Source organism: Agelaius tricolor, unplaced genomic scaffold (genome assembly GCF_023055355.1).
Source record: "Agelaius tricolor isolate 1412-34295 unplaced genomic scaffold, bAgeTri1.0.p SCAF_17, whole genome shotgun sequence".
NCBI classification, from domain to species: domain Eukaryota; kingdom Metazoa; phylum Chordata; class Aves; order Passeriformes; family Icteridae; genus Agelaius; species Agelaius tricolor.
The window spans coordinates 7,634,202-7,646,958 of record NW_027269277.1 but is presented as its reverse complement, the minus strand read 5'-3'; the positions used below and the strand labels follow the sequence as shown (position 1 = coordinate 7,646,958).

Below are 12,757 nucleotides of genomic sequence, written 5' to 3'. Positions count from 1 at the left end.
GAGAGGCAGAGGAGGAGGAGGAGGAGGCAGATCTGTCCCAGCTCCTGCTCTGCAGCCCTGTGCCAGGACTGGCCAGGCTGGCTGGGGTGGGTGTTGGTGACTCATGATCCCTGCTCACCACCCATGACACATTTAGTGCCAGCAGGAGGGGATGGGCCTCCTGCCAGCACAGCAGCCCTGCAGCCTCACGGGAGGGTGGCTGGGCTTTGCCAGCAGCTGTGCTGATGCACATGGGTGGGGATGTCACCAGCTGCAGCCCTGGGATGCACGACCTGAGGTAGCCCTGGCTGGGTGGGTAATGGGGGCACACCAGGACCCTCTGTTCCAAGGTTCAGTGTGGGAGCACAGGGGCAGGGGTGGGACCTGGCCAGGGCCAAGCACAGCAGGCCTTGGAGCCAGCCCAGCTCCCTCACCTCCCCCAGCACCCTCCCTGCCTGCCCAGAGAGCTGGCTCCCAGCAGCGGGCACAGTGACAAATGCCTTTAAAACATTCTTTATTAAGTGAGAAATCTCACTGTGCTCCCTATGCCAAGCCCTAATACAGTGCAGACCTAAATACAGCACTAATGCAAAAGCTTAAAGGATTTCCCATAATTGAGCAAAGCTGGCAGAGGGGCGAGAGCCTGGTGGGGGGAACTGCAGCCCACCTCCCTCAGCGTGGGCTACCCTCAGTCTATCCCCACTGGTCCAAGTGTGACCACAGCCCCCACCCTCACACTGTTCAGTGTAGAAAATTAAAATCTTCCAAGGCCTCATCCTCCCCAGCTCACAGCCCCAAGTTGCCCTCGTTGCCCTCAGCCAAATCCCCTTGATTTATGCAATAGCACAAGTAGCATCGTGCTGTGTGACCTGTGCGTCACCCGTCCTGCTGCTGCCAGCACTGCTGGGGCCCTGCCTGTCCCAAACCTCGCTGAGGGTCACAGCAGGGCCAGGGCAGCAGCACTGGGCACATCCAGCTTCCAAAGCACAAGGGATGCTCCAGAAAGGGGAGCTGCTGAGCCAGCACCCGCTGCTCCTGCACGCCCCAGCATCATGGGGTGTGGGTGGCCACCAGCACCTTGCACCCCAGAGAATACATGGTCTTACCTTTGTATTTCCTCTGCCCTGGCACAGCCACACATGGCTCTGAGAACAATGATGGAATATCCTATGTCTCCTTAAAGTAGGGTGTGACCCTCGGGCAGGCTCACCCCACAGGGCAAGTGGCTGATGGCTTTGATTCAGGCTCCTGTGGGGGAAAGCAAAACACAGTTTTCTTCAATAAGAGTTTTCCAGAAGCTTTACAAAGCACAAGCACCTTTGCTTTGGTGCAGCCACATGCAGCTCAAAACACCCCAAGCTCCCCTTGATGCGATCACCAGGAGCTGTTCACCAGTGGGAGCCCTGCCAGACATTCAGGTGCCACTGTACTGCAGGTGTGGGGGCAAAACTGGGGCTGGCAGGGCTGTGGGGCAGGTGGGGCCATGGGGAGCACAGGACATGCAGAACTGCAGCAGAAGCACTGCCATGGAGATGGGCTGAGCTTGGAGCTGTGAAGCATTAAAGCAGAAGCAGCATCGATTACAGGCTCAGAGCAGGCGGTGGCTGCCGAGGGTGGGAGGCAGCAGCTCCCTTGGGAAGGCTCTGATAACATTTACCAGCAAATCATTTACACCAACCATGGAGCAAAGCAGAAATACCTCTGTGGAGCCCAGCTGTGGCTGTGAAGAGAGAAATGGTGCAGCAGCATCGTGCCAGGGCCTCCTGCCTCAGGGAGAGGCGAGGTGTCACAGTGCCATCCCCTCGGGGCTGGATTTACACATTCAATCCAGGGGAAGGGCAGTTGGAACAGCAAGGCAGATGCCAGGGCACGTGGTGCTAAAGACTGGCAGAGCCACCCTGAAAAAGGCAAAAGGAGGAGGGAAGGGCAAAGCAAACATCTTCTGACTGAGCCAGGCCTTGCTGGGACCCATCAGAGCCGGGTGGCTGCTCCTCCAAGCCTGTCCCCATGGCCTTCAGACTGTGGCTTTTTCTGTCTCACTGTCCACAGAGAGCTCAGAGGCCTCCCAGCCCACTCACAGGGATCCTTTGCTGGCACTTGCTGCCATCTCAGAGATGTGCTCCAGGCACGTCTCACCTGGGCTGGAGGAGGCACCAGACTGAGTCCATTGTCTGCAGTAACAGCTCAGAGCACAAGTGAGAGGGTGCAGGCTGTTCCTCACACTGCCCTGCACTCTGACACAAGCCCTGCTGTGGGCTGCTTGTGTTAGAGAGCATATTTTAGATTCACAACTCATTAGGGATTAACCAAACTTTTCCCCATTCTCTTATTTCTTATAATAAATAGATAAAATTGATCTATTTATCCAGCACTAAGACCAGATTGAATAAAAACTGGCTTTATACCATCTGAATATGGAGTAAGTCTTGAAAAATTGATTTTTTCCCATGTTCCCTACTGAAGCTTCAGCAGCCAAAGAGCTAAAAGAGGTTTTTGTATGAAACTTGACTTTCCTGCACAAACAAGCCTCAATGAAAAAGTAGATGGGCCAGGTGCTGTAAGACTTCAAAATGGCACATGCTGTAAATAGAGCATCATGAATAATTTTGGTCAGATCCTTTCATCCAACTCCACTTACAAAACAGTTTGCAGCAGCTCCTCCTGTAACTTCTGCAAATGGACCCCAGGTAAAATCCCACATCCCCAAGGATGCTGTTTGGCCTTGAAATACAATTTAAAGTCTCTTGTTGATGGACTACCCTCAATTTTCAGTGCTAGTGTGGGACTCCAAGCCCCAGCCTCCTCCATGGGCAGGCTTCTGAGCAGAGCTGGTGTCTCCAGGCAGCCAAGGCCCAGCCCATCCCACATCTCCATAAAATGCATCACTTGAAAGCCCCTGTCTCCATCCTGCATGGAAATAAAGCCAGACCAAAGCTAGCAATAGAAATTATGAGTAACCATTCAGGAAGAATCCCATGCTTCCACATCAACTGCCTAAAAAAGTTTCAGTTCCACTTTTTTGTGATCTTAGAAACAATTCAGACATTTAACTGTGCCATCAGATGAGGCAGGAGTCATTTATAGAAGAAAGCTCTAAGTGGCCTTGACACACAAATAGAGTCAATTAACCTGCAAAGAGAAGTCAGGGGAACAGGCTGATGAAAAAGCAGCAGTTACATAATTTGTCCTGGGCTCGGTCTGTCTGTTCTCAAAGTCAGCAGCTTGTCCTACTGAGCAGCGTCTGCCCAGCCTCCCCTGGCCACCACTCCTGCCCCAGCAGCTCTACTGCACCCACATCCCCTGAAACACACCCTCAAACTCCCAATCCTAATCCCTCCCCCAAGTCCCAAGGGTCAGATTCCTAAACTCCTTTGGGAAAACAGCCAAGGATCCCTCCCCTGCTGAGGGGACTCCCTCGTGCTGGCACCAGACCCCTCTGGCTGCCCCATCCAGGCTCACCCGTCACAGCCCTGTCCCATCACGGCTGCCTGGGTGCCGAGGCTGCGCCGCCACTGCCACTCGCACATCACCAGGGCAGCTACTCACGCCCTGGGGGCAGTTACATCCTCGGGGCAGTTACTCCCATCCTGGGGGCAGTTACATTGGGGCAGTTACATCACAAGGGCAGTTACTCACATCCTCGGGGCAGTTACTCACATCAGGGCAGTTACTCACATCACAAAGGCAGTTACTCACACCCTCAGGGCACTCACTCACATCACAAGGGCAGTTACTCACATCCTCGGGGCTCCGCCGTTGTCCTCTGCTGCCCATGAGCCGGGTGACCCTGTGGGTTGGCACAGCCACATGTCCTGGCCTGGGTGACACTGTGGGCTGGCACAGCCACATGTCCTGGCCCGGTGCCTCCAGCTTTAAGCCTTGGTGGAGCACGTGGTGACCGTGAGGCAGTCGAGGGGTGAAAGCCCCTCTGACGCAGCGCTATTGGTAACAAGGTGATGACCAAGGTGGCCTCACTGCTGAGCAGTTTTCTTACATCTAAATCTACATAACATTACAGAAAGCAGAAACAAGCTCATCAAGAAGCAATTTTCTCTTGCAGCAGCCGAGACCCAGCTCAGCCAGGGTGGCTCCAGACCATGGTGAGAGACAGCCCCAGTTTGTGCTGGCCAGGCAGCCCGGGACAAGCTGGGCACTTGGAAGAGAGCTGGGGAATCCAGGCTGCTGCCAAAGGGGAGCTCACTGCTGTATTATTGCACTGGGACATTCAAAATGGCATCTGACACGAATGCTGAAAGAGAAAAATTAACACACACATCACTGTTCTACAAAAGCTGCAGGCCTTTGAATGGGAGTTGATTCATTCTTCACAGTTATCTTCAAATGCACAGCTCTGATCTCCTCTCTAATCGCATCACAGACAGGTCAGAAAGGAAGCATGGAAAAACACAAGGCAGGCAGACCACATCACATGTGTCTCCAAAGGTCTAAGGCACGAGAGAAACCAAAAGGCAGCATCTGGAAAGTTTTACTTTTTATTTTTCTAAAATACAAATGTCTGTCTTGTGTTAGTAACTTTAATATGATAGGCCAAATGCATCCAGTAAAAAGGAGGCACTGGCTACAGAATTCAAAATACTGAAGGTATTTTCTGGAAAGAAATTTATTCTGTTGATCTACACGTCAGATATAACATTGATTCAAATTCATTAGTTATTATTTTTACATCAGAATCTTTGAAGTTTGGGACTAATAAACTGGAACTTGAAAAGTTTTTAAAGTAAACTCCTATTAATGTGTAGATATGGATCCATAAAAAACATAACCAAGAATTTTATACACTTTATTAAAAGATCAAAAAATAAACAATAACAATATAGAAGTAACATACTAAAATGAGTAGCATTATGCACATTTCTAAAGCACGTACAAGCACTACAGCAATATAATGTGGCAAAAAGAAACATAAATTCAAAGCGTACACCCTGTTGGTAGCAGTTGAGGGAATGAACTATCCTGTTATGGAACTGAAATACTGCATTAACCTACGCCTGTCTGGATCCAATGATATTTTAATTTCTTACAATTCCACAGGGCTAAGTGTAATCATTTGTATATATTTTCTAAACTATTCCATTAAATTGATATCTAATGTTTCCCTTACATTGTTTTACCAGAAATGCCTATGAAAAGAAGAATGTGCTTCAAAGATCTACTTTACACAGTACAGTATAAATGTTTTTATATATTTAAATTAAAAATTGACAATTTAGGAGAACATTCTCTCTTTGATTTAGTGATTGCCTAAAATACAATTCTCTATTTATAAAAAAAAATAGTGATCTTTTGTCAGGTGATGTAATAAAGGGTGAGGAGTCGGTTCATTTTCATGATCTAAAAAAAAAAATATTAAAACAAAGCTAATTGGAAAGAAAAAAAAATCCCATAATCCAATCTAAGAATGGTCTTATCATCCCCTCATCTGCTAGGATACAAAAGCCATGGCAACAAAATCATTTGGCTTCCACCACTATCAAATAGCATCTGTGTACAGTAATAAAGAACTGGAACCTTGTAATTCGGTGTCAGGTAATTCTCTCTGTTGTGTGTTTGGAAAAATAACTTCATTTTATTTAACAGTTGTGTTATTTTGCATGTTTAAATATCTCCTTTGAGAGGCATATAGAGTTATTTTTGATGATAGAGGATGTCAGTAAAGATCACTAGCAAAGATTTTAGCAGTGTTGTCATGATCATGCTCATACCCTAACAAAGTTTGACCAGCTATGATTCATTTCCATAGTGCAAAATATTTTTTCTCTCATAATCCTAGATATGAGAAAGAACTTGATTATAGAAACTGATGATGGCAAAGGGAAGCCATAATAGTGTGGTGGCTTGAACTAGCTGATTATTTTGTATTAAAATCTAGGTTATTACATAACACCACGGAGAGAAGGAACATCTGATTTTTCCTCATTTTAAAGACCCTGGGGCTGTTCCAATTCAGCAAACCACCACTTGCACAGCCCTGTGGTGCAGAGTGGGCTGGCTGGGCACACACTGGCATTGCCAGGGGTTGGGAATGCTGGCCAAGGAACAGCTCTTGTGCTTGGCACAGCAGCTCAGCTCCCAGCCCTGGGGCATCCAACAAAGGGTGACAGTCACACTGGATGCCACCTCCCACCAGTTCTGCTCTGGGGGACTTGCCCCTCACTGCTTGAGTCAGGACCAGACTCATGGCAAAACCAGTTACTTTTCTGAAGCAAAACTGGGGCTTGGGTTTTGCAGGAAAAAAAAAAAAGAACAACATAAAAAAAAATCCAACAAAAACTGAAACTTGTTTCAATCAAAAATAAATGGGTCAACACAGGCACTTCAGCTGCTCCAAAATCCCCCAGCACTGCAGAGTCCCAGCAGTACCAACACAAACAGGAACAAAAGGCTGCTCACTGAGGACCCACAGCTTTGCTCTCCTGTGGTGGCAAATCTAAGGGGCTTGTTGGTCCCAGCCTGGAGCACCCAGCTGGCCACACTGCCACCAGCCTCCACCTCCCTGTCCCAGCAGCACTACCTCGTGCCTCTCAAATCACACCGTGGCTGTCACACAGCAGAAGAACTGGTCCCAGACAATCCCAACCCATCCCTGCCCATCTATGGTTCACCAGCTCCTTCCGTTTTGTTACCTTGCCCCAAAAGGTTAAAAAAAATAAAAATCAAGAAGTTGTGACATTTCAAATTCACTCTGGGATTTAAAACACTCACCACAATGACAGTCACCTCCCACAGATAAACACTTCAAGACAGAAATAGGATTAGGTGCTAGGAAAAATGTGTGTGTGCTGCCATGGACCTACCAGTCCTAATAGGATTCACCGAGAACACAACCTATCAGAAACATGACCTGGGGTGTGTTTGAAAATGTAGGCTGATTAAAAAAAGTAAATTGAATCTTTGCTAGTGACCTTACTAATTAATTCCACACCGTTTCCCATTCTCTGTGCTGCAGGTTGGAGCTGACCTGTTATCAGTCTGCTGTATAATAAGCTATGGCAAACTACAAAGCTTTTACAACAGCAAAGCAACATCATGCTTTCAGATAAGTTTTATAGCAAAAAACTCCTCCTTTTCAAAGCCTTAGTAATACCTATCTCTTTTACAAACTTTTCCTGTATTATTACAGACTTTTTATATTCAAAATAAGTTCCAAGGATTTCTTTCGTGGACTATGTACATAAGTGCAAAAAAGGTGTGTCTCACACATTCGTACACTAACTGAATCAGTTTAACTGCAGCATATTTGTATCTTCAACACTGTTACGGGGTCATTCCACAATATTTTTTTTTCTTATGTACAGTTTTTGCTAATATAAATTAGTATTAAAATAGTTATATGCTTAATTATTTAGCCCTGATCGTAACGTAATCGTGTGAGTGTTCAATTTCTGGAGAAAAGAAAATTGCAGGCAAAGCTACAGTACTGAAACGGATTAATTCTGAATTGCCACCGTGTGAATGGATGTGAAACGAAAGCAAGACCGGTCACTACGCTGTAAATACAGGCTGCTGTGTTCCCCAAGTGAAAATACTGTGGAATAACCCTTGCCACACAACAATTTCTACAAGCTATAAAACCTGACTCTAAATCCATGTGTTGTAAACTTCTTGACTGAAAAAGTGACCTTAAAGACACAAATTCAGCGTTCACATGGGACTTTGGGATTTTAAAAATATTCAATCATATCTTTATCTGACAGTATCGAACTGTACCTTTAACAAGCTCATACTGTTACACATCACTTTTAATTTACATGTGAAAATTTCACAAATAATGTATACAAAGGTAGCCATGTTGTAGTTTTGTTGCCATAGCAACAACAACTTAATATAATTAGTTAACAATGAATCTATCATTGTAGGAGTTACATACAAAGTTAATTTTGTTCTTAAACTGTAAACTATACAAACTAGTTATGGACTGTATTCTATACCTTACCATGCTTCAGTGTTGGTTTAGAATATAACTAAATGGGCTGAATACATGTATTAAAAATTTTAAACTTTCTCTAACTCTCCTTCAAAATTAAATTCATTAGTTACTAAAGATATCAAAAAAAGCAATAATGAAAACCTTAAAAACTAATGGTAGAGAAATGAAAATATATGACATGAATTAATGCGTTGTAGCCTAGTAACAATGAGTTGTAGCTCTATTTACATTTGGATTAGGCTATCAACTATTTTTTTTTTTAAAGTTATTACAGTCTTTAACATACAGTATATACTCTAAGGCCTTCAACAGGCACATGGTAAAATCAGGTCAATATCAAACTAAATCCATTCAACAGGAATGGGAAATTAGATTTTCCTCATAAATTTCACCTTTTTCAATTTTCATGTCTGTGAAATGTACAAGGGATAAACAAAACGAGGACTCCAGTTTCTCAATCCTTGTGTACCCGGCGTGTCCTAGAGCTACTCCTACCGTGCCAGCGCCGGCCCCAGCCGGGCCAGGGGACGTCACCGTGTCCTGCTCCGGCCACCTGTGCCACCGAGGTGCCCCCGGCTGCGGTGCCAGCCCCGCAGGGTCCCCGCTGCAGGGGACAGCGGGAGGAGCAGCGAGAGGAGCAGCAGGAGGAGCAGTGGGACCCCAGCCCAGCCCCGGCGCCGCGGGAGGAGCGCGTCGGTAACCGGCGCGGGCTGCCCGGGGAGGTAACGGCTTCTAGAACGTTGCGATGCAAAAATACACAGTCAAAAATCATCAGCTAAAAATTTCCAACTAAAAAACACGGCTGATTGTGAAATCATGTTCCAAATTACTAAAAACACTGTATTTAACAAAAATAATCTTAATAGTTTTATGAATCCATTTTATTTTAAATCCCTCTTTTATTGTCTGCTTATGTTACAGTTTAGTAGTAGTACTTTTTATTGAAACTACTAACAACCTTTTTCGTGAAAATGATCAATCTCAGCTTTCATTTTCCCTCTGCATGACCCGTTTTATCCAAGTTTCAGCATTTCTTGCATATTGTTTGCATAAGGCTGAGAGAAATGGACAAAGAGAAATAACTTTGGATAAATAAAAAATATAGGTTCATGGAAAGTGGGAAGCTTATAAAAATGTCACTAAAATTATATTGATTTAAACAAACTTACATACATCTCTTGTCAAATAAAGGATGATATTCATGCTTTTATGACATTTGTTTAGAGTCACTAACTAGCTCGGTGACTTTGTAATAGTCTATTTAGGAAATTTATAGTCTGGCGACTGGTTTTTTTTTCTTTTCTTTCTTGAACAAAGAAAATTAGAGCAAGTCATTGCACAACTAGTTTAAATAGTGCTACCTCAAAATGGCATTTTTGCCGAGATTGTTTTGAATTTGGTGAAGTTTAGTGCTTCAAGCTTTTCTTTCCTTAAACTCATTTACAAATTAACTCTAAATTTGCCAGCAATATAAAAACTGTTGTGGCACCTAATATAACTACCCTGAACATCCCTCATTGGACCTCTTTAATAAAAAATAATCCTTAAACGCCTTTTTTTTTTCAGTGCTTTAAATGTGACATGAAAACAGCTGTATTCTAGGTTTACATTCTATGCACATCTATGCCAGATGTTTAAGTCGATAAATAAAATAGGAGGTTACATCAAAGTTTCAAGATATACAAAAATCCATTTAGCACTGAAAAAATTTCAACCTCCTTGAACTCATAAAGCCATACAAGCTTGAATGCATCCTTTCTGGCTTAAGAAGATCAGCTCTGTTCTTTGTTGAGGCACTGGCACAGGTTGTGCAAAACCCATTTTTGATACACAAATAATTTCAAACAGGAAGTACTCAAATCCACTTTTTCCACTAACAATGTTATGGTTTCGGGAAACAGAAACACAGTGGTGAAAAGAACAGGTATGTGGTCACCAATACAAATGAGAGTCACTGATTTCACCCCTCTGCTTGTGAGCACAGATGGCTGGGGAACATCCATGGACACAAGCGACTGTCAAAACTCAGGGTCCATAAAAGAGGTCTTGGGGGGATGTTTTTTTCCCCTTTCTATCAGGGTTTGGTTCAAAGTCTGCTGAATTGAACAAAAAGATTCCTCAAAGCCTTATTGAGCTGGGCTCCTCAAAGATTCATGCTATGAGTGAGTCTCCATGGGCAGATGGTCAGAGCCTGCCCTGGGCTCACAGGCTGCGCCCTGGGTGTGCCACCATCACTCGTGGCCCATGGAGATACACATCCAGCAAACTGTCTGTGCTCATACTGCAGGAGGGGGAACAAGGAATATCTAACCAAGGCCAAGGAACTGGGAAAAGATAAGAAAATCTCGTGTCTGAATTTGGCACTCTACAGGACCACTCTGAGCTCGGGGTGGTCGCCCCTCCAGACACTGTGAGCTGGCCTCTTGCTTGATTCTCTTTCTCCCTGTATGGAGTTTGTGGATTTACAGCAGCAAATCCACCTCTTCCATAATGCCAATGATACTGTAGAGCTATGATAGGGGTGAATTTGGCGGTATCCTCAACCAAAATGCATTTCTGCAGCCAGATTGTTCAGCAACGCAGCATAACGACAGGCGGGGCTGTCCAGGGTGCACGGGCTGAAATGGTTTTATTCGTGCGTATGAAAAGGAGGTATTGAGAACTAGCCCTTGTTGTGCAACAAACATTGCTCTTGATCAAGTAGAAGGTGCCAAAATAAATCCACTGACCGACAGGAACTCCATTAAGACAAATGTTTATCTTCAGCAGAAAGCTTATGCTGAGCTTTTTGCTGCTTTGTTACTGCTGTGTTTGCTTTAAAGGGCCAGAGATCACAGGGATGGGGGAAATATCACCCACTTATGGAAAATGGTGATTAAATAAATGGGGCATGCTGACAAAATTTCAACAAGAGACACATGTAAGATTTTAGGCCAAAATGTTTCAGCATGCTTGGTGGAGACAAGCCCCAGGGCTCGGTGCTGCCCAGCCTGGGCTGAGCCACGGCCCCGGGCCCTCCCCAGCCACGGCTGGCACCTGCTCCTCTCCAATGCAATGAGCTTTTGCCCAACTGAAGCTGTCTCACTCCACCACCATTTTTTTGTTGTTTGTTTCGACTGCACCATGAGAACAGCGAGAGAGATTGTGCGCCGTTTGCAGCTGAGAATGCACTTCAATGGACAACAGAGCTGCAGAAATCCCTTGATGCTTACCCCTGTCTGAGCAAATTGTTCCTGTCCCCTTACTGAGCCTGGGCTTTTGTGTTTTTTTTTCCCCAAAAGTTTCCAGAATCAGCTCATTGTATTGAAAGAAGAACCCTGAACTGGACTAAAATGATAGCTGTCTTTTCACATCACTTGTACTAAAAATTTGGAGACTATCTGAAGGCAAGTTTTAAATGATAAAAGGAGCATTTAACATAAGCAACTTTAGCTGACATTAACAGCAAAATCCAGCAAAGGGCAGAACATTCTGTGTCGTGTTTTTCAAGCACATAATTCCTGTTTCCCACAATAACATTTTTAGTAAAAAATAAACAAAACCCCATAAAACCTACAGTATATGAAAACTTAAGACATAACAATAATGAAAAAATGGTATTGAGTATACTTGATAATGATGTACACTTTAAAACAAATCAATAGACTATGATGTAAACAAAACAGTAAGATAACACTTTAAAAACAAGACAAACATTTATCCATCGATAGTATACAGTAAACCAACAGTCCGCTGTGCAGATGCACTTATCATGATGGTAGTCATAAAATGATTAAGTGTGTTAAAGTAATGTGTTATAAAAGTCTATTATAATTTCCTACTTGTATATCTCATATAACAGAGCGCTGTTTGTTAATTGTTTCTATAGTGCTTTTTTTTTCTTTTTTTTTTTGACATTCCCATTGATCAGTTTTTGGTTAACATGTAGGCTGCAACAGGCTTACTGTAGAGGTGGTAGAGAATGATAGAGGGAAGAGGGGAATATATACAGAAAGGCCATGCGCAGCTTCCCACCAAGAAGTCCTGGTGCTCCATAATTTTACTGTTCAGAATTTCAACATGGTCTGCTGCAGGGGAAAGAAAAAAACAACAACAAAGCAATAGTGAGAAGTTAATACATCTATATTTTAAAAGTCATTCTAATACATTTACATCCTCAATATGTTGCCCAAGAAACCGTCATTAGTGTGTTGCAGACAGACATTTTATTCCATTAATTTTCTGATGTAGGGAGAAATTGCCAATAACATACTTGGCATCCTCTTAAATCTGCAGTTATGACTCCCTCTTTCACACAATGACTGGGCAAATAGTGAAAGAGGGAGGTGAACAAATAATAGTCTTGATTTTTGGATGGGATGCCAAGTAGAGGGTGGCTAAGGAGAGGGCCAAAGGAATCCCTGATCTGTGTTAGCTCTTGTTTCCTTTAGACAGTCACATTAAATCTGATCCTAAGGATTTAGGCAGCTGAGCCCAGAGATAAAACACTGACACAGGAACCCTGTGCTCAGGGGACCCTCTTCTGGGAGCAAATTGCCTCTTTGTGATGTACTCATGAAAATCCTCCACTGAAGGACCCAACAACTAATCTCCTGCAGAGCTAGACCCATCAGCCTGGCTACCAGCACTACTTCAACCATGGAGGAAAAGAAAAACACCTGTCAGAGCAGCCAGGGTTTCAGTTACCAAAGTCCCACTGAGGGAAAGTCTCCTGAAAAAATTCAAGATGAAGCTCTTCCAATCAAATGATCTCCTTATTGAGTGGAACAGGCTGGTTTACATGTTATGGAATGGGTTAACATGTCATGTCTGTCTGTCATTTGGAACAGC

General features: G+C 44.2%; 1 protein-coding gene across 17 annotated transcripts in view; it reads right to left on the bottom strand.

Annotated features, from left to right (window-relative positions):
* Positions 1 to 4,456: 4,456 nt before the first annotated feature.
* Positions 4,457 to 12,757, bottom strand: part of MBNL3 (muscleblind like splicing regulator 3) — a 93,997-nt gene continuing 85,696 nt past the window's right edge. For all 17 annotated transcript variants that reach the window (XR_011681551.1, XR_011681552.1, XR_011681553.1 and 14 more), the window contains one exon: positions 4,457 to 11,994. The gene's annotated coding sequence lies outside the window, so the exon portion shown is untranslated. The remainder of the gene's footprint in view (positions 11,995 to 12,757) is intronic.